The sequence below is a fragment of the Prionailurus bengalensis genome, chromosome B4 (assembly GCF_016509475.1).
Source record: "Prionailurus bengalensis isolate Pbe53 chromosome B4, Fcat_Pben_1.1_paternal_pri, whole genome shotgun sequence".
Taxonomy (NCBI): domain Eukaryota; kingdom Metazoa; phylum Chordata; class Mammalia; order Carnivora; family Felidae; genus Prionailurus; species Prionailurus bengalensis.
In genome coordinates, this window is record NC_057358.1 from 9,537,262 (window position 1) to 9,559,675 (window position 22,414).

At 36.3% G+C, this 22,414-nt stretch overlaps 1 long non-coding RNA gene and 1 pseudogene across 1 annotated transcript; both read right to left on the reverse strand.

Moving 5' to 3' along the window:
* Window positions 1–390: 390 nt before the first annotated feature.
* On the reverse strand, window positions 391–488 carry LOC122474206 (annotated as a pseudogene).
* Window positions 489–1,239: 751 nt separating this feature from the next.
* On the reverse strand, window positions 1,240–22,396 carry LOC122473174. Its single transcript, XR_006294606.1, has 3 exons — window positions 22,181–22,396; window positions 2,411–2,459; window positions 1,240–1,754 (listed from the first exon to the last, which is right to left on the reverse strand). It is a non-coding gene; the product is annotated as an uncharacterized LOC122473174 (long non-coding RNA).
* Window positions 22,397–22,414: the final 18 nt, after the last annotated feature.

Sequence of the window (22,414 nt, forward strand, 5' to 3'; positions counted from 1 at the left end):
AAAAAGAATCATAAAACAATATTAAGTAGTGGTACAAATCAAAATGATTATAAATCATCCACAGAACTCTGTTTTTAAAAATCTGCTCCTAAAACTTTCTAGGTTGTTTATCCAAACTTTAAACTTTTATTTAAAGTACTGAGTATTATTTTCACCTATATAATGGGAGAAGATACTGTAAGATGAAAGTGTCCATGTCAGTAATTAACTCATTCCATTTTCAGGGGTATCTGACTATCATTCATTGCTGGACCCAGTCACTTTCTTTTTTAGAAATGTATGTTGAAGAAATCATGCAAAAAGTAAAGATTTACAAACAAGGATATTAATTGCATTGTTATCTAAGTAATAGTAATCTTAAAGATTAGAAACTACTAAACATGTAATAGAAGGGAGTATATAATAGCATTGGATATATATGCATTATAATTTTAAACTGATAAGAACAGATACTACACTTGATTTTAGCCAACAGCCCAAAAAGCAATATACATTATAATTTTAGTTTTGATATTTTTAACTCTTTAAAAGTTATTTTATGTACATGGAAAAAAATTCAAAACAGTAAAAAAAGGGGGGGGGGGATTGTTCCACTGTGAAAAGTTAATTTTCACTTGTACCTCCTAATTATCCTCTCTAGATGCAACTACATTTATCATTCCAGATATATTTTATTTATATACCAAAGTTATGTATATATATCTACCTTTTGGGTTTATACAAATGGTTGCAAACTATTCATATTGACTATTCTATAAATTGCATTTTTCTGTTGACAAAGTACCTTGAAAGTCATTCAATATAAATAGCATGTAAAGATTATTCATTCCTCTTTTTAACTTTTTTTGGAAGTAATAACATGCATAAGAAAACGTAAAAATCATCAGTACACAACTTGGTGAATTTCCAAAAACTGAACACTCCCATGGAACTTGTACATAAGTCAAGAACTAGAACATAATAGAAGTCAACTTTGTGGCCTCCTACAGTCACAACCCTCAAAGGGTTACCACTACCCTGACTTCAAATACCATTGATAAGTTTTATCCATGTTTGAACTTTATAAAATTAAAATCATGCAGTGATCTTATCCACTAGCTATTGAAACAATAATGCTGCATAACTAATCCCCCAAAATTCAGTGACTTAGAAAACCAAATAATGATTCTCATTATTAATCAGTTTGGGGCTCTATTGGATTTCAGACATTTTTTGTTTATTTTATATGATAACAGAATAGTTATACCAGGGACAACAAACTTTTTTGGTTAAGGGCCAGATAGTAAATCTTTTAGGCTTTGGGAGCCATAAGGGACATTCTCAATTCTGCCGTTGTAGCATTAGAGCAACCGTATATAATACATATATGAGTGGATGTGGCTGAGTACCAATAAAACTTTATTAATCAAAACAGGGAGTGAGCCAGATTTAGGCTGTGGCCATAGTTTGCCAATCGTAGGGAGTGGATTCAGATTTCACATAACCTCAAATTTTCAGTGGCTTAATACAACCAAGGTTTTATTTTTTCAGCACAAGTCAGTGAAGCAGGATGTATTCTCAGGGACAGACTGCACATCAACACTTACACTATCAGCATGGCAATGGGAAGCAAACATGGCTACTAAAACATGGGCTCAAAGTTACCATCCAGAAGTGATGCACACAAACTTTTACTCACCTTTCACTGGCCAAAGCATATCAAATAGCTTTGCCTCACTTCAGAAAGGGCAGGGAAGTATAATCCTCTTCTGTGCCTACATAGAGGAAGGATCCAAATATTTGTGAATATATTTCATGACAACCAGAGCTGTTTTTGCATCCGTGCAATATGGTGGACTGAGACCCGGTGGGACCATCGTACTAGAACATTTGTGTACATGTCTGAGTGTTGCAAATGACTGTAAGTTACCATGTCACTGCCACCCAGTCAACATGATCTCCTCATAGCTATGCCTGCATCCTTATGGTGCAGTATGTTGCCAACCTCCCACACAAAGATCTTGCTGAGGTATATTCTTTGGAGCCTCCAGCCTTCTTCCAAAGCCACAGAAGTCTTTTCAACTGTGCAGGAAAAAAAATGTGGGGGTATAAACACTCTCAGGGACAACCCATGGGATAATTCTAATGTGTGTGGTCCATGGTCCCTCAGAGAGCTACTAGAAGGCTTGAACCCCTGTCATCCATGACCATAAACAGCTAATTAATGCATTTTGTAATTAATTGAATTCTTTCCATGTCTAATTTTTCCGCTTCCTATTTCTGCTTCTTAGGAACCCTTCTCAAATTATCTACGTACACTCAAGGAATTGTTCTGTGTTTTGCTTTCATGGCAACAGAAAGCCAATTTCTAATTTCTAAGCCAATTAGAAAGCCTACATTCAAGATGGAATTCTAGAATTGGATCACTTACCAGTCAAAGGGCCTCTGTTATATTCTTACTCTATTCATCTTTATGGCCTCTGTGAAAAAAATTACATGTATTATGACTGGTGATTGTGGATTACTATAAACCTAACCAAGTTGTAGCTCTAATCTCTGCTGATGAGACAGATCATCACAGATTTTGACACTTTGGATTTTTGGCTATTGATAACGGTGAATGCCAACTGATACAGCGAATTATTTTCAATATCCATAGGTAAAGAGGATCAAAGCTATTTGCCTTTACCTGGGGAGAATAACAGTACACAATCACTCTCTGGCTCCAAGGCTGCCGGCCCTCTTGCTCTTTGTCACAATATACTCTATTGAAATTTTGATGATCTTGTCATTATGTAAAACATCTTGGCCACTGTATTGATCACATCATATTAATGCTCTGATGAGGATATCATCAGAATCTAGATGGCCTGTAAAGGTAGGTAATATACCATAGGGTTTACATGTGCACTACAAGATTCAGCATCTTCATACGATTCCAATAATCTGGGACCTGTTCTGATACTCATGTAGGGAAAAGGACTAGATGTTGAACTTGTGCCCTTTATCACTGAGGAAGAGATACCACCCCAGGTTTGGTGGTTTTCTTTGGGTTGTGGAGGCAGCATATAGCATATTTATACCTGGTGCTTGGATCTATGTATTGAAAATTCAAAACTCTGTCAGTTTTAATTGTACAGAGCAAGAGAGAACTTTGCCACAGGTTCAGATGATATGATCTGGCAGGTCCAATGGTGTTGGAGGTATCTGTGGTAGATAAGATACTGTATAAAGCCTCTGGCTGACTCCACTAGGTAAGTCACTGCAGAGAACACTAGGGTTCTCTGCATACGTTTAAGAAGCAGCTCCTGGCAAGCTACCTGGTGCAAGTATTTGGCAAATGCCTAATCATGGGACATCAATTAACTAAAAACACACTACAGTACATTAAAAAACTGGGTATTCTTAAATTCACCAAGTTATGAGGTTGCACAAATGCAATCATAATCCATCTTACAATAAAAATTATACATTCAGAATGTGTCATTAGCAGGTCCAGATGGCCCCCAAAATGAAAAGAACAGATGCCCGTATCACCAACATCTGTTGTATTGATGGCTTTCCCCAGTGCACAACCATGGCCTCCCAGAGTATTCCCTAAAAAAAAAGGAGGAAAAGGGGCGCCTGGGTGGCGCAGTCAGTTAAGCGTCCGACTTCAGCCAGGTCATGATCTCGCAGTCCGTGAGTTCGAGCCCTGCGTCAGGCTCTGGGCTGATGGCTCAGAGCCTGGACCCTGTTTCCGATTCTGTGTCTCCCTCTCTCTCTGCCCCTCCCCCGTTCATGCTCTGTCTCTCTCTCTGTCCCCAAAAAATAAATAAACGTTGAAAAAAAATTTTTTTTAAAAAAGAGGAAAAAAAAAAGCATTGCTTCAAAAACGTTCAATATGTTGGTACAGAGATGCGTTGACCTATAGACCTAATCAGGAATGACCTCCAAGAATCATGGTGGAAAATCTATTCATAGAGCCACAGACAGTAGACTTGGTCATCACTTTGTTATGAGGAGAAGTAATCTCAAGTGAGAAGATACATGAATAAATGACGTGAAGCAATGACTTGGCTGATTGGTAAGGGCCAGGAAGCAACCACAGTGAAAAACTGAAAACAGAGAAGAGGAAAATAGACATGCGATGGATCCATGAAGTCAAAACCTACCAGAGAAGAAAGCACTCAATAGCTAGATAGGTTAGGTTTGGAGGTAAATATCAGGCAGACTCTGTCCTTGGCCAGTTTTTTGTCCTTGCACCATTGACCCATACCTGGAGAAGCTAAGGTGATAGAGATGAGGCTAAGTGTGAGGCCAGTGACTGCTTTTCACCAAGGCTCTTCCTCATTCATGTTCAACTACCTTTTGCTGCTCTTAAATATCCAACCCTGCCAGCGGCTGAGACCAAACCTGAGCTCTCAACATGGTATCATAATGCCAGGAGGTGAGCCAGCCACTCGGGGGTAAAATCTGTTATATTAGACCTCTTCTATCTTAGAGCACCAGTAATTCATTCTTACCAGAACTGGTGCTTAATCAGGATATGGATTTTTCTTATACACTCCCAATGTGTCTGCCAGTACTATCTTGAGAGGGTTTAGAGAATGCTCTGAATGTTACTGACATAGAATCCCACAGAATGTAAGCTTGAACTTAAATGACCTATTTTATTGCAAAGTTGGTGTGAAAAGGGACATCAGTTTTCATGGATGGATGGAACTATTTCTAAGTTCCGTATGTTGTTCCATTGATCAATTTCTCTATCCCTGAACAAGTACCACACTGTCTACTGCTTAATAATAGGTCTTGATGCCTGGTAAAGCAATCCTACACATATATTCACATCTTATTCTTTGTTAGAAATTTCTTGGCAGATTTTGGCCTTTGAGTCCTCTGTATAAATTTAAGAATCAACTTACAAAGCCCCACGTAATGTTCCTTTGGAATTTTGATCAAAATATCATTAAATCTATAGATCAATTTGAGGAAAAATTAAATATAATACCGAGGCTTCCAATTAATGAATGCACATATATTTCTTTTTTTAGATTGTTTTATAACATATTTTAATAAAATTATCTTTTTTTTCATTCCTGTCTTGGACAAATTTTGTTATACTTATTTCTCTAGCAGCTTCATTTCCAAACATCTTTATTGTTGATAATAATTATTATATTAATGCCTATGTTCTTTATACACACATATCTTCTGTGAATAAGAGAATTTGTTTCTTTCTCATTCTTATACCTCTGCATCTACTTTCTTTCTAAGTTTTAGGATCTAGTGCATCTAATACAAAGATGAAAAGATATGATGATATTAAACATTCCCTAGGAATTTTTTTAAGGTTTCACCATTAAGAGTGATGTTTTTTGTAAGCTATCTTTTATTTAGTTAGAAGTGCTTTAGTTTTCTAAGAATTTTAAACATGAGTCAGGGTTGAAATTAAGTTACTTTTACATTTATTAAGATGATTATATAAATGTCTTTTAAAATATGTTAATGTGGTGATTACACTCCTCATTAAAATGTAACTTGACTTCTTGCGTCATAATAGAGACAGTTTATACCAGGGGGTTGGCTACAAAGGTGATAGAATAGGCAGAAGCCAAATGGGACAAGGAGGCACCTGCCCTGGGGAATACTCAGTGAAAGTGGAGTCATGGCAAGGCCAGCTAGTGACAGCTGGAGACACAGGAGAGTCATTGGCTACTAGAAAGTCCATCCAAAATAAAGCCAGGGAGAAGCATCCTGGCTTTCCCTATCCTTCTACTCTGCTATCTCCCTTCCAGTGCCTCCCACTGGCTGAAGCCAGCCGGAAGCCAGCAGATGTAGGAATCTTCGAAACATAGGTGCAGAGTTTGGCCACCTGTAGTGGTCAGTTGGTTGCAAAATTCAGTGGCACTTCAAGTAAATAGAGACACATCCAGGGGAGTTTGTAATTTTTTTTGGGGGGGGGTGGATATTGCATTAGGCTGTTTTAAGGAGTTTTAGATATAGGATCACAATTGAGATTGGCTTTAAGATTATGCTAGTTGCATGGAATTAGTTGAAATGAAATCTCCTCCATTTTCTGGAGGAGATAGAATAAAATTGGAATGATCTTTTCCTTCAAAGTTTTGTAGAATTTGCTGGCAAAATAATTTGAGGTGTGTGACTTTTTTGTGAGATTATCGTTAATATTAATTATGTTTCTTGGGTTATTATAAGAGTAGGCTTGCTATTTCTTCTTGAACATTCTATAAAAATTTATATTTTTCTAAAAATTTGTCTATTTGATCCAAGTTTTCTAATTAAATGGCATTGAGTTGCTCACAGTATTCTCTAACTGTATTTAAATCTCTCCTCTATCTTAATTATGTCCCCTTTTGTTGCTAATTGTTCATTTATAGGAGATTTTTCTGTTTTATTATTCTTTTGAAGAAAACAACTATTGAAATTTTGAATACCTGTAGTATCTTCATGTTCTAAGCCATTGGTTTCTAATCTTTGGCTTACTTAGTACCCTTTTTATACTTTCTTTTGGTTTATTTATCTCCTAAAATGAATATTCATGACTCTCAACTTCCCTCCATTTACTATTAGTACTATATTCAACATGTTTTGACTTGTAATTTCATTTTACTCAGTTATAATTTTATTTTACCCAATTCTAACTATAATTTTTGTTGTGATTTTTTTACTGAAATATGAGTAACTTAGATGTATATTTAATTTTCATGCATAGAAATACATGGAAATCATTATATAATCTTGCAATGGTAAGAGATTATTTCAACATGATGACGTAAAAAATACTAAAAGGAAAAACTGATAGATTTGAGTACATCAAACCTAAAAATTTCTTAATAACAAAAAACTTTGTCTATACAAACACAAGTTATCAGAAAACTTAAAATAATTTATATAAAAGATAGGGGTGCCTAGGTGGTTCAGTTGGTTAAGCATCTAACTTCGGCTCAGGTCATGATCTCACAGTTCATGAGTTTGAACCCCACGTCAGGCTCCGTGCTGACAGCTCAGAGCCTGGAACCTGCTTCAAATGCTGTGTCTCCCTCTCTCTCTGACCCTCCCCTGCTCGTGCTCTGTCTCTCTCTGTCTCAAAAATAAATAAAATAAATAAATAAATAAATAAATAAATAAATAAATAAATGAATGAAATAAAATAAATAAAAACATAAAAATTTTAAATATATACAAAATATAAATTTTAATATCTTTAATATAAAAATCTCCTACAAGTCAAAATGAACATAAACACCCTAACAGAAAATTTGGTAAAACATGAAAACAGACTCCAAATAAGATATATAAATGACTAGTAAGAAAAAAATCTTATTTAAATGACCTAGAAGTCAAATTAAAATTAAAATAATATACATTGCTCCATTTTATCTATATTGTTGAAGCCTTTTAAAAATGAAAATATGTAAAGAGTTCTCATATATCCATTTGAATGTAAGTTAGTTTGATTTCTCAGGAGGTAAATGTAGTAATGTAGGTAATATATATCAGAACCTTGAGCACTGTGTACAACTTCTAAACCAGTAATCCATCCTTTTAAATAAAACTTAGGGGAAAAGTAATGATAATGAGGTAATTAATATCTTATTGGCAAAAGTGTCCATCGCCATATTTAAAAACAAGATGGTCGGGGGAGCCTGGGTGGCTCAGTCAGGTAAGAGTCCTACTCTTGGTTTCGACTCAGGTCATGATCTGAAAACTCCTGAGTTTGAGCCCCACATCGAGCTCTGCGCTGACAGCACAGATTGCACTTGGGATTCTCTTTCTGTCCCTCCCCCACTCGTGCTCAAAATAAATAAACATTTTTTTAAATATTAAAAAATTAAAAATTAAAATAAGATGGGAAGTTCTACATACAAGTAATATTAAAACATAAAAATATTGGGCAACGTAAATTTTCCTAAGTTGGTGCTCAAGTTTCTATCTGAATTACTTCATCAGCATTTATTCACCGTTAGCATGGGCTGAACCTCAAAAGCAGTTTTGTTCATTTTTGTATTATATTTATGGGTCTATTTTATAAGATGCATACAAGTTTGCAGACCTATAACATCCAGGGGAATAGAATCCTTTTATTATTATGTAGTGATCCTCTCTAACCTTAATATGTTTTGCCTTAAAGTATATTTTTATATAGATGTAGCTATCCAATATTTATTTTGGTTTCTGTTTTCTTTATGTATCTTATTCCTTCATTGTGCTTTCAGCTTTTCATACTATACATATACCACTCATAATGGGATACACATGTAACTTTTGAAATCCCCTTGAAAATCTGTCTTTTGCCAGTAACATTAGTTATAATTATCATACATAATTGTACACTTATCATTGTCATTACTTTGGAATTCCTTTCATTCCATCTCTTTTTGGTTTTTTTCTGCTCCACTTTTTGGGGAAGAAGAGGATTTTGGTTTCATGAACGGGTTTTGTAACCAAGCCGCCTAGTTTTCAATCTGCCACTTGGTAGTTTTATGAAATTTTGTGTCACACTTTCCTACTCTATAACATGAGGATGGTCATCAAGCCATAAAGGTCATCAAGCCACTTTGTGATCTAAGTAGTTCACATGTATAAAGTGATTAAACCAGCCTGGGTTGTAGGAATCACTATATGAGTGTCAGTTACAATTAGAATTCTTTCTCGCTTACGACCTCTTCATTTTGTTTGTTTGCCTATTTTATCTTCCATGTTTTTCCTCTACTGGTTTGAAATTTAAGCTCCCTATTTTTCTCTTTCTTTTATTATTATTTGTTTCTTGTGACTACTGTTGAAGTAGTTTTCATGAATATTTTTTTTTAATTTTTTTTTTCAAAGTTTATTTATTTTTGGGACAGAGAGAGACAGAGCATGAACGGGGGAGGGGCAGAGAGAGAGGGAGACACAGAATCGGAAACAGGCTCCAGGCTCCGAGCCATCAGCCCAGAGCCTGAGCGGGGCTCGAACTCACGGACCGCGAGATCGTGACCTGGCTGAAGTCGGACGCTTAACCGACTGCGCCACCCAGGCGCCCCAGTTTTCATGAATATTTAACTTAAGAAAGGTGAAAACCAAAGTAAAGCCTTTCTAGAAAACAAGATTTGTTTCCAGAAAACAAGTTTCTAAGATTTTAACTCTACTCACCTTTCCCCTGACATACATACCGTTTTTGTCTAGTATTTAAATTTTCACTTTTTATGAAAATCTCAATAATTGGACATTAATAATATTTTATACAGAGAGAATTTCAATTCATCTATTTGTTTAGGATATTCTTCTTTGTGTTTTAAAGTTAATATTCCGTTTTCTTCAGACTTACATTGTTGTATTTAAAATATATGCAGTTCTTTCAATTGTCCTTCTTTTGTAACTATTCCACCTATTCTGCTTTCCACAACTTTTACTATAAATTTTACATACAAAATATACAATAATGTGCTTAGATTTAAGTGTACAGTTCAATGCTAACAAATATATATGTCTGTGTAACAGCCATTCCCAAAATTTCCTTCTCCCCAGACTGCCTTCTTCACACCTTTGCATTCAGTCTCCCCCAACCCCATGCCACATAACCACTGGTCTGGTTTCTATCAGCATTGATTAGTTTTGGCTCTTAGAGAACTTGATATGAACAAAATTAAACTCTGCATTATTGTATATCTGACTTCCTTTACTGAATATAATACCTGTAAGAGGCATTTATTTTCTTGAGTATATCTTCAGTTTGAGTATATCTTTCAGTTTATTTTTTACTGCTAAGTAGTATTCTATTGTACAAATGTTTATCTATCATCTGTTAAACATATTCTTATTGCTAGTTTCTGGTTATTGTGAATAAATCAGTTATTAACATCAAGTACAATTCTCTTGGGGATATGTGTTTTCATTTCTCTTGGTTAAACTCCTGGGAGTTGTATTACAGAGCAGTTGGGTTGGTATATCTTTAAATCATAAGAGATTTTGGACTGTGCATTACTTTTCTTGTAATGTCCACGTCAGTGTTTGTTACTACAGTTATTATAGCCTCATAAATTGGGAGAGTGTTCTATTTTCCGTTTTCAAAAACACTTTGTATAACAATGGACAGTATTCATTTGAAAGGATTCACCAGTATATCTGGGTCTTGACTTTTCTTTGTAGGGAGATGTAATATTACAAGTCTAATTATTTTAATAAATGAATAGTTTTCAGGTTCTCTGTTTCTTCTTGTGTAAGGTAAGTACAATTTTTCAACAGATTTATAAAATTTTATTTGATCTGCTACATGGAACTTTAGACAATATTCTCCTATTCTTATAAGGTATGGAGAATATGTAATGATATCTTCTCTTTTATTCCTATTAGAGGTAACATTTTTCTATGTTTTTTCTCATTAGTTTTTTGAAATTTATTATGGCCTCAAGTACAGTATGTCTGTCATTGCTTCATGCGCACTTGAAAAGAAAGTATATTTTTCAGTTACTGGGTATGATGTTCTGAGGTCAGATCTTCTCTATCATTATTGATTTCTTGTCTACTTGTTCAAACCATTTCTGAGAGAAGAGTCAACATTGCCAACTCTAACTTTGAATTGGTCCGTTTTACTCTTTAGTTCTGTCCGTTTTGCTTCATGTTCTTTGACATTCCTATACTAGATACATGCACATTTAAGACTGTATGTTTTCCTGCTGAATTTACCCTTTCACCAGTATAACATTTCCCCTTTTTTCTCTGCCAATACTTCTTATTTGGAAGTAGACTTAATTTGATGCAAATTTAGCCTTTATGTTTTTATATGTTTCATGGTTTTCACATATTTAATGTTTTTATGAGGCATAAATTTGTCATTATTTTACTTTAAGCCTAGTTGTGGTTTATAATTCAAAGTATATCTTCTAGAATGTGTGTTGTTGATTCTTACTTTTTTATACAATCTGCTACTCTCTGCTTTTTAATGAAAGTGTTTGATTCATTTACATTTAATGTAGTTATTGACATATTTAGAGTTTATTATGCCATATTTCTGTTTCTTTTCTATCCGCCCCATCTACTGTTGTCCTACTGTTTCTTTTTTCATGTCTGTTTTAGGTTAAATAAATGCCTATATTCATTTTCTTGCCTATTCTACTGTACAGAGAGCATGCAATAATATAATTTGGGAAGGATGATCAGTTATAACAGGTCTGGTTTAATGTCTCTTTGTAAGGAATGTTGTGTTTTATTAAAATGGGAAGTTAATTTTCTGGCATCTTTAATGACTTTGCTGAAACTTAGTTCTAGGTTTTGTTAAGAACCATCACAGTTACTTTGGGGCATGATCGTTACCCCTTAGGTATAACTGTGCTGAGATATCAGCTGAATGTCCACAGTAGTAACAAGGTCCTTCAATTATGGTTGAGTCAGGACATCAGTATTTCCTAGAACTATGCAGCCTTTTGGTTCCACTCCCAACCTTGAGGCAGCCACTCTCTCCCAGGCAATCCTAGGATTCCCTCTCTCCATTGCCTCCTCCTTTCTGGCAGCCGTTCTGCACATTTTAGCTGCTTCAGTAGCCTTGAAATCTGTTCTTAGCCTCCTCATGTCAGTGAGACCCTGATACTCTGCTTTAGCTCTACTCTTCTCTGTTGCATTTAGGAGTCACTTTCTATGCAGAGAGCTAGGGTAAATATGGTGCTTACCTCAGGGGTTTCTTTTTGTCTCAGGGATGACAGACCTGAGCTACCTATGGTTTAATATCTGTACACAGTTTCATACATTCTACCCAGATTTATAGTTCTTCATAGCAGGAAGCTAAGTCCAACACTTAGTTCTTACATCATGGCTGGAAACCGAAGACTCCTTTAACAGTGTTTTACCTTTTTGTCATCATTATATATCATCTTGCATTTCTTTTTATTCATTTTCTTTGGGTGTTTTCTGAAGCTGTGGTTTCATATTTTTCATCATAGCATAGCTGGTAAATTTTCATGTATTACCCCTCCAAATATTAACCCTCATTGATTCTCTCTATTCTTACCTTCTGGAACTCTTATATATATGTTAAGATTCCTTACTCTTACCCCATATTTTAGCTGATCTGTGTTGGTGTTGCTTGCTAGGTGAGGGATACCAATCCTTTTACATCTGAAAGATCTGGGGCTTTTATTGCCTTGCAACAGTGTCCACTCTCATAATAGCAAAATAACTAGAAATGTGCAATATTTGTTGTAACAATGACATAATATATGCAGTTTTTATAATAACCAGAACCAAACAAAAATCTAGAAACAAACCAAATACCTATCAGTAGAAGAGTAGAAAAATTATGTAGTATTAAGAATTGAATCTTCTACTTGAGTGACTGTTCGTTATCTACAGCTACAACTTCTATATGCTTAGTGGAAATCTAAGTGAAACAACAAATTTCAGAAAACTAAACGCAGCATGATATCATACATCTAAAACTTTAAAATAAACAGAAATAACATTATATTTGGGGAAGGATAGGATGGAGCTGTTCACAGCATGACAATCCTCCCAATGAAATGAGTGTGAAAAGCCAGATACATTATAAAATTAAAATATTTAAATAGGCCATAGAGCTATAGAAGCAATGAGGACTAAAGGGAGTCAATTTCTAAAGAAGAAACAGGGGTGAAGGGAAGTCCTAGACTATCCGTGCAAGCAGTTTTCAGTCCTAAGCATATGATAAACACTAAGTCTGGTCCGGGCTCAAACAGGGCGCTACTCCTGGGGAAGGGGAAATGCACAGAGATTTTGGTTATTGTGAGGGATGTCTTCATATTTTCTTATTCCACTCTATAGTTTTGAATACATTTATTTAGATGTTTCCTATATTTACTACAGCACTCTATTTTTACATACATTTTGACAGTTTATAAGCTGTCGGTCTTGACAATTTTACTTCATCTGTTAACACGCTCATTTTGTTTTCTCCTTTAATTCATGTGAATGTGAGAAAATTATTTTAAAATTATGAAATTGAAATCACTATTTTATAGAAAAGATATGGTGCACAGTTCAAGCAATAGATTTTAGATCTTCCCTGAGTTCTAATGTATCAGATTTTGACTAAAATTGCCTTGCATTTATAGATTAATTTGAGGAATATTAGATCTCTATAACCTCGTGTAACTTGTAACTCAGATTTTCATATCCTATATTATTTATTTCAATAATATTTTATAATTTTGTGCAAGAAGATCTTACACATCTTTTGTTAAGTCTGTTCCTCAAGGCTTCACAGTTTGGTTCCTAGTATATAGAGGGTTGTGTTTTCCACTAAATTTTACACTTATTGATGAAATGTAGGAATATTCTTAAATTTTTATGTATTTTTCATCAATAGTCTTGATGATCTCCTGTTAGTTATAAATGGTTATATTTATATGTACGGGTCTCTTGCATTTTCTCTACAGATAAGTATATCATCTGAAAAGAAGAAATTACAGTTTGTTTCTTCCCTTTCAAAATATACATTGCTTATCTTTTCATGATTTCATTTCATTTATTGTTTAGAATCCTTAAGAAAATGCTGAATAACAAGGATAATAGAAATCACTCTTATCTTTCTGATTCTAATGGGAATGCTTCTGACTTCCAAGAGTCAATACAATACTTGTCATAAGTTCTGGGTAAATGACATTAACTGTTTGCAGCAAGTATCATTCTATCAACTTTTGTTAAGAGATTATTTATTTTTACTTAGGAACTGATTTAGAATTTTTTTAGATTGCTCTGTTGTATGCACTAGAGATACAAATCCTAATTCATTTTAGGAATGTCGTCCACTTCTTTGTTCCCTTTGAGTGTGACAGTTTTATCTATTTCCATTTTCCTAGTAACTTCTTTCCTTAGTTTTTTCTTCTTCAGGATGCTGTATAGAGGTCACTTCCCCTTGGAAGCCATCTTGGATTCCTTGAGTCTCAGTTGACACTATCCTTTCTTCGTCCACCCATATCAGGCTATATACTTTCCCATCCTTACACTTATCACTCGTCTTGGTTGTCTATCAACTTGTCTTCATCCCCACTTGTCTGAAAGAAAATATTGGTTCTTATTCCCAGTTGTATCTCTAGTAACTAGGACAAGGTCTGACACAAATTAAGGTCTTAATATTTATTTAATTGGCTAGTTAATTGCTTACAGTGTTTTCCTGGTTTGTTTTAGTGCTGAGGTGGAGCATTTGATTAGTTTTCAGCCTAAATTGTAATCACTTCAAGCTTTGATATAAGAAGTTTGGCCCATTTATGACTAAAACCAGGCCCATTGTACATAAGATATAAAAGTTTGTGTTGAGGAGATTTTTGGGACCTCTCTGTGAGAAACTGAGAGGAACAGCTTTCTAATTTCTCATCTCAAATATCTGTATTTCTCAACAGCTGTTGTTGTGTTTCTGGTTTTTTTTTTTTTTTTGAAAGAGAGAGAGAGCATGTGTGAGCAAGTGGGGGAGGGGCAGAGAAAGAGACTCTCAAGTAGGCTCCACACTCAGCATGGAGCCCGCTGGGGCTTGCTCTCACAACCATGAGATCATGACCTGGGCCAAAATCAAGAGGCGGACTTTAAATGACTGAGCCACCTAGGTGCCCCAACAACTGGCTTATTTTAATCTTATGAACAGTATGACACATGAAGCTGATTGTGTTTTCTATTTCACATTGTTTGGGAATATTAGAACCAAATTGCCTCTTAACTTCTATGATATTACAGTATCATTGTGTTCATTAATTTAATTCCTGATTTCCTTTGCATATGTACCTTTATTTTTCTCTCTCCTCAGTATCATTAAATTATGTTTTATATTGCTGAATTATATGTTTCCCTGTAAACTACCTTAAATCTGTTTTTTAACCAAGCAAGATAAAATATTATTGGCGTAATATATCATTGAAGGAATTCTCACCACTTCAACCTATTGTAAATGCTGCTAACAGATTTGTTTTTCAACAATACATATATAATTATGTCTTACTCCTGTTTAAAATACTTCAGTGATTTCCTATGATGAGACACAAACTTCATATAAAGGTGCACATAGATCTTTAAGACACTTTTACTCAGTGCAGTCTTGACATAGGATCATTTAAGTATATCATGTCTGCATTTGACTAAACCATTTGGAAAATAAAATATACAAATATATTTCTATGAAAATGTACTGGCTTACCTTTTCATCAAAATTATAAAGCAAGACCTTTTCTTTTCACAATAGCAAGCTTAGGGGTAGTTAGTTTTATCGTTGCTTGTTTATTTTGTTGTGTTTTGATTTTTTTACACGATGATAAATATTGGACTGCATTTGGCAAGTAATGGAAATACTACAAGATTTATATCATGTTGCAGAAAAAGGAGAGGGCACAAGACAGAGCATAAAAAAAATGTAACTATGAATTGTTCAACTGCTGTCTAAATAAATAAATAATAAAATTGTAACATGTTATGCACAATGTTGCAAATGTTATCCAGAAGTTAACTCAGAATCCAGGAAAACTGTACCTACAATCCTCAAGTTTGAAACAGCTTTAAATTAATGACAATGGGAAATTATTTCAGAAAAAGATAAAGAAGATTTTCCGTATTCACATCTGATCTTCCCCACTGTATCACCCCCTTTGTTTCTCTTCCTATTTCTAAAAAAGAAGAATTATGTCAATTCTAATAGATGCAGATAATCATGGTTTGGGGAAAATAACTCTGCTTTACAAAGACTTACTCACCACTGGCTTGGGAAGAAATTATGAGTTTTGTAATGAAATTCTATATTCCTTTGCTAATGTGCCAAAATAGCAAGTCATTTAAATCTGCCTTCCTAACAGTATCAGATAATAGAAATATGTTGCAGAGCATTTTGCAGAACATCCGTAAGATGGGAGGGTTAAACTTCCTTAGAGATCAATTGATAAAGATTTTAATTTGGGAAAAGTCATGAGCAGTGACTACAGTGAAGAATCTGAAACAAGGATGGGATAATTCCAGTTCATATCAGAATTACATTTTCTGAACAGGTCGTGGGTGGCTTCCCTGGCTGGAGTCAGGGCTGCGGCAGGGCCCTCCATTCCTAGACACCCCCCCCCCCCCCGAATGCCCAGTGCTCTGCAGAGCACCGCCTGACCTACAGGAAGGCGGTGGCTGCTTGAGCACCGACTCGGCCGGCTGGGACTGGTGGGGGAGTGGGTTGTGGCTGGGGGTGGGGTAGGGGGGTGGGAGAAGCCTGTATGCTTAGATTTTGTGCTTCTTAAAAAAACAACACACACACACACACACACAAAAAAAGGGGGCACCTGGGTGGCTCAGTCGGTTGGGCGTCTGACTTCAGCTCAGGTCGTGATCTCATTGTCCGTGAGTTCGAGCCCCGCGTCGGGCTCTGTGCTGACAGCTCAGGGCCTGGAGCCTGCTTCGGATTCTGTGTCTCCCTCTCTCTGACCCTCCCCTGTTCATGCTCTGTCTCTCTCTGTCTCAAAAGTAAATAAATGTTAAAAAAAAAAAATTGGGGCTGTTTGTTTAAATACAAGATGCATTTTAGTGCCCTTCATATGTATAGACATGGCTATCCAACAAATATTCCCTTGGTCTATTAGGTGTGCCATAAATCATCTTTAAAATTAGGTACAAATACAGTTTCTGCCAAATTAAATGCTATATATTGGTAAGAAGGGATTGTCATATACACATTTACGTGTGCTGTCATTTCAGTCATATCACAATTTTCTCCACATGAGAAAGATTTCTAAAATAAACCTTTAAAAGTTAACATTTATTTATTTTTGAGAGACAGAGACAGAGCATGAGCAGGGGAGGTGCAGAGAGAGAGAGGAAGACACAGAATCCGAAGCAGGCTCCAGGCTCTGAGCTGTCAGCACAGAGCCCCGGTGGGGGGGGTGGGGGGGGTGGGGGGGGTGGGGGGGGGGGGGGGGTGGGGGGTGGGGGGGTGGGGAGGGTGGGGGGGCTGGGGGTGGGGGGGTGTGGGGGGTGAGGGGGGGTGGCTCGAACCCACAGACTGTGAGATCATGACCTGAGGAGACGTCGAAGGACGCTTAACGACTGAGCCACCCAGGTGTCCCTAAAATAAACCTTTAAATGTAATTGTATATACAGTTGACCCTTGAGCAACCTAAGGGTTAGGGACACCGACCCCTGCACAGTCGAAAATCTGTGTAGAACTTTTGACTCCACAGAAACTTAACTACTCATAACCTATTGTCAACAGGAAGCCTTACTGATAACAAAAGTAGTCAATTAACATATTTCTATGTTACATGTATTATATACTGTATTCTTACAATAAGGTACGCTAGAGGAAAATAAAATGCTATTAAGAAAATCATAAGGAAGAGAAAATACATTTACAGTACTTTACTGTATTTATGAAAAAAGCCCAAGTATACCCCAAATAGATTTTCATATATTCTAACTAGATCGAGAATAAGAACCTGGAAGTCTTGTTTCATTGTATCCCTTACTATCTCAACCTAAACTGGACTACTTTGCCAAATAGAACTGCTGTAAAATGGTTAATAAATTCTAATTAGATTAAGTTGTGTTGTAGTTAACTCCATGAAGTTTTGCCTTTGGCATTTCCTTTTCTTACCAATGCTGTCCGGCAGCTGACCCCACCACCAGTATAACGAGATCGCTTTGCCAAGAGCCTTCAGCTTGCTGTTCCCTCAGCATTTTCTAGTCTATTCCAGTCCAGATTATATATATATTTGCAATCTTTGAAGAATCTGATGCTCTGGAATCTTTTGACCCCATCCTGCCCCACATTTCTTCTCACCTCTGATGTCACTTCTTCATCTGTCACTTGAGCTCCACCTTTACCATCCCTGAAATTCTTCTCTCATTTCTTGGCATTCTCTTGAAGAGCTCATCATTATGTGCTCTCTGCCCTATGCTCATAACTCTCATCATTATCACCTCTGCACTGATCCCTGTCTTGGCAGCTAGAGTCAGACACCGGCTATCTTCTGGACTTTGTCCAGCTGAATTCTCAAATGGGCATGTTCCAAACTAGCCACACCATCCCTCACTGTGCAAAACTTGCACCTCCCTGCAGCCCCCACAGGGTGAATTGTGCTGCTGTCCACCTCTGTATCCAAGGGAGAAGTCACCCCTCCTTCCAGTGTATTCTACTGATCGTATTCTATAAGCCCTATGTCACCTTGGTCAGTACAGGGACCTGAATTTCCCTGGACTTTCGTCTTTGCTTAAACTTTCTCAGACCATAATCTCTCACCAACTGATTTTTAAGGAAGCTTTTTCTCCTTTCCAATCTGTTCCACAAAATTCCAACAGCCAGTTTAATCAAGAAATGAGCATTTCTATAAAATGCTCTATTTGGAGGGTGCCTGGGTGGCCCAGTCAAAGCATCCAACTTCAGCTCAGGTCATGATCTCACGGTTCATGAGTCTCAGCTGCACGTCAGGCTCTGTGCTGGCAGCTCGGAACCTGGAGTCTGCTTCGGATTCTGTCTCCCTCCATTTCTGCCCCCCCCCCCACTCGCTCTCTGTCTCTGTCTCTCTCTCTCTCTCTCTCTCTCTCTCTCAAAAATAAATATCAAAAAATTTTAAAAACAAATAAAGTGCTCTTTTTTTTTACATGTCTAAGTTGGGTGTTCTTTTCTGTATTTTCTGTGGTTTACCGGGTCCTCTTCTTACATCTTGTGTGCATGCTATGCCTATCAGAAGAGCAATGTGTAAATAGAATTTAACGTTGTTTCCCATTTTAAACCACCGTTATTCTTCAGGTATCACGTGTTCCCGGCACCACTAATGAAGAGACATTATGTTTAGCCATTTGAGCTCATACCCAGAGGGGCTCCCTTACACTTCAACATTGAATTCAATCTAAAAGCAGACTTCCATTTGTCAGATGTTTGCTTGTCTGTGTGAGACTATGTTAGTTAGCAGGGTAGGGAAGTCTGAGGTACCCTACAGTCTTTGTTCTGTCCTAGGCCAAGTGTCAATTTCTGAGTTAATACTTTCATAATCTGAACACCCAGACTGAACTGGGTATTTACTTGGTCCTAAAGAAATGATAGTGAAAACCTTAAAACCAAAATTCTGTGTCTGTGTGTGTAAAGTGTGTGTTCAAAAACTCAAACTTGCTTTTCATAAATTTAATGAAATTGATTTAATAATGGAAACATGTTTCAAAAGACAACCCAAGAGTGGGGCACCTAGGTGGCTCCGTTGGTTAAGCATCTGACTCTTGGTTTTGGCTCAGGTCATGATCTCATGGTTTTATGAGTTCAAATCCCGTGTGGAACCTGCTTGGGACTCTTTCTATCCCACTCTCTCTGCCCCTCCCCCACTGGCATTGTCTCTGTCTCTCTCAAAGTAAATAAATAAACTTAAAAAAAAAAGACAATCCAAGAGTAGCAGATAAATTTTTATGACAGCGGTGAGGTATTTTTTTAGTTATTCACATTTAAAGGGATTAATCATATTAATTAAGTAATATAATAAATATAAGCAGTTTCTCAGAACCCTACTGAAATAAAAAACCATTATTCATTGGGTAGTGTAGTCAGTAAGATATCAGGATCACATTTTATCATTCACTAGGAAGTGCTTCACTGCCCCAAAGACAAAACAGTAAAATCACACTAAAGAGAGTTGATCCAGAATGAGGGAGACATTTATCAAAAAGTAATAAATAATTTTAAAATATGCAGTAAGTTTGAAAAAATTGTCAACTATAACTGAGAAGATAAAAATGTATTCGTGTGATACACTTTAAAAAAATGAACTAGCATTTCCCATCCTGACATTAAGTTTCTCTGAGAATGAACATTTAAGTCGTGTATGACATTAAAGCTATTGAAAGAATTTCTCTAAAAAACATTTCCAATACACTTGTTCAATGTGTTTCTTTAAGGCACTTTTCCATGATTTGAAAGCCATATAAATGTATATCCCTACCCAGAACTCCTAACAATTCAGTAGGGTATTTTTGAAGTGACTTTTTTCTCAGGTTAGTTATGAGATATGCAGTAAGATGATACTCGGCCCCCCAACACCAAGTAGTAACTTCTGCAGTCACAGGTTCAATGTCTAGTGAAATCACAGGGCTCATTCATACATTTCTTAAAGCCTGTTCCTTCTCTAAGGTTCAGTGTCGGGATTTTTTATTTGCTTGAGACTGCTATTCTGCTAACTGCACTCAGTCAGCATTGACAATGTAAAAATATTCTTCTTCATTTAAAACAGAGATGTTCAGAATATAAACCAACATGTGCAGCTCTGTGTATATTTGTATATATCCTAATATGTTCTTTGTGTGTTATGTTTTCACAATGATACCAAAGTATTTAATATTGGCATGTCATCATAAAACTGTATAATTATAAGGTAAGACACCAGTTTTAAAAAGCCATTATCATTGCTTTTTTCTAGCTCTACATATTTTTTCCTTCTACATATTTTTCTACATATTTTTTCTTCTACGTATATTTTTTCTTCTATATATTTTCAGCTCTACATATCTTCCTAGAAGCCTTCTTTTACAGAAAAGGATTGAGAAAACTCCACTTGGAATTACAGAATGCTTTAGGAAAATAAAATCTCTCTTCTGTTAAATCTTTTGAAAAAAATCTATGCATAACACTTTCCAAGCCAAGGCATGGGTTGGTTTTATTGCATTTTATGCTGTGACAAAGTACCATAATTAGCACATTGGTGTAATTTACCACTGTTTCATTAAAGCTGATTGCCTAACTACCTGGGAAGTTAACATGGCTTCTTGAGCACTTGAGCTGCCTTATTTTTCTACGCTATAGCTGCTCATGGGAGTCGAGTAAAGGCATTCATTGCTACCAGAAAAGTAATCCTGATAAAGTTTATAATACAAGCCAAATATATAGTTTTGCTCGTTGCTTCCTCAGTCTTCCCATTTTTGGTTGGTTTGACTTTAGGGTGAAATTTCAAATGACAATATGGATATCTGATATTCAGCTAAGTTTTTACCAATTGAGAAAGCTAAATCATGTTTATTTCAGTTACATTGCAAATCATTTCTCTTTTGAAAATCTGACTTTAAAAAGTCAAGTCCCTTAGGTCAGGCTCACTGTTGGCTTTCAGGGCTTCTCCATATTGTGCAGGAACAGTGAAATGCATTTAAATGGCTTGAGGTAGGGATAAGGGGAAAAGGTTTTTAAAAATACAAAAACTAACAAGTAAAAGTAAATTAAATGCTGTCACATCTGTACGAATAACTTTCCTTCATGTTAGCAGCCACTAGCAAAGAACCATGTGCATTTTATCCTTTACACCTTAACCGCCGCACCCCGACTATGTGATGTGACACACCGCTCAGCACAGTACTCGGTTGGAGCAGGAGGATTATCTAAGAAAGTCCGTGCTTTCATAGGAGACCCAGTGCTATGTATACCGTTCTAGAAGCAGTGCTTCAGATGAAGAGGCTAACGTGTAGATAATCCGTACATGTACAGGCATGTCATAGCTTCCATACCAAAGTAGCCTACAGCAGCCTCATCTGAAATGAAAGTTTAGCAAACAGCAACCACAACAACAATAAAACTTATTGAAAATCCTCCATAAGATATTTACGTTCTGACAGGACGGGCTTTATTATCTCCCATGATTCCTCCTGCTACACACTGACAGAATATGCTGCACATGAAGTAGCCATTTTATTTCGTTGGCTAAAATTTAAGTGGTTTTCTACGCCTTAAGGTTAAATATGCAATGTATACCCCATCTCCGTATATGGTTTGTAGCTATTTGCCTCATTCATAAATATGAAAATGAGCTTTTTGCCTTATTATCTCATCCTTTTTAAAAGTTTCTGGTGCTTATGGAATCTCCTTCCTAGGCCCTTCCGTCCCTTGAACTGTTCTCAATACTAAACGCTCAAAAATAGAAAAAAAAAAAAAGCATTCAAATGAGAAGTGGCAACTCTGTTAATCTTGGCATTTCTACCATCCCTAGAAATTTCAGTGTTTATGACTGAAAGGAAAACACAGGAGAGAACATGTCTTGGAGAGGAGGACAGGACAGTAAGAAATGCAAAGAATGACACTGAACAGCTGAAAACAGTAAAAATGTAAATAATAACAGTAACTATGATTATTATACATATTTAGAAAAACAAAACAATGAAAGGAAAAAAGAAAACCCAAACAGTAATCAAACCCCATCATCATGAGCTGTATGTGTATCGTTAACATGGAAGGGAATTGCATGCAAAAATCCTTCAAGTAGAAAATGTAGAATACCTTTCCACTGATGATTTTTAGTTGTCAGGACAAGTGAGACCCAAACAGCAGTCAGAATGGTCCCAGCATGCTTGTTTCCTTTTTTTGTTTGCACAGTAGCTGTCAATTCCAGCCTTGCAGGTAGTGGAACCCAGCGGGAAGAAGGGGCGGGACCCAACGATGCAGCCTGAACTGAGAGCAAATTTAAATTACTGAGCCTTTTTTTTCCCCTTTTTTATTTTTCTACTCTGCGAC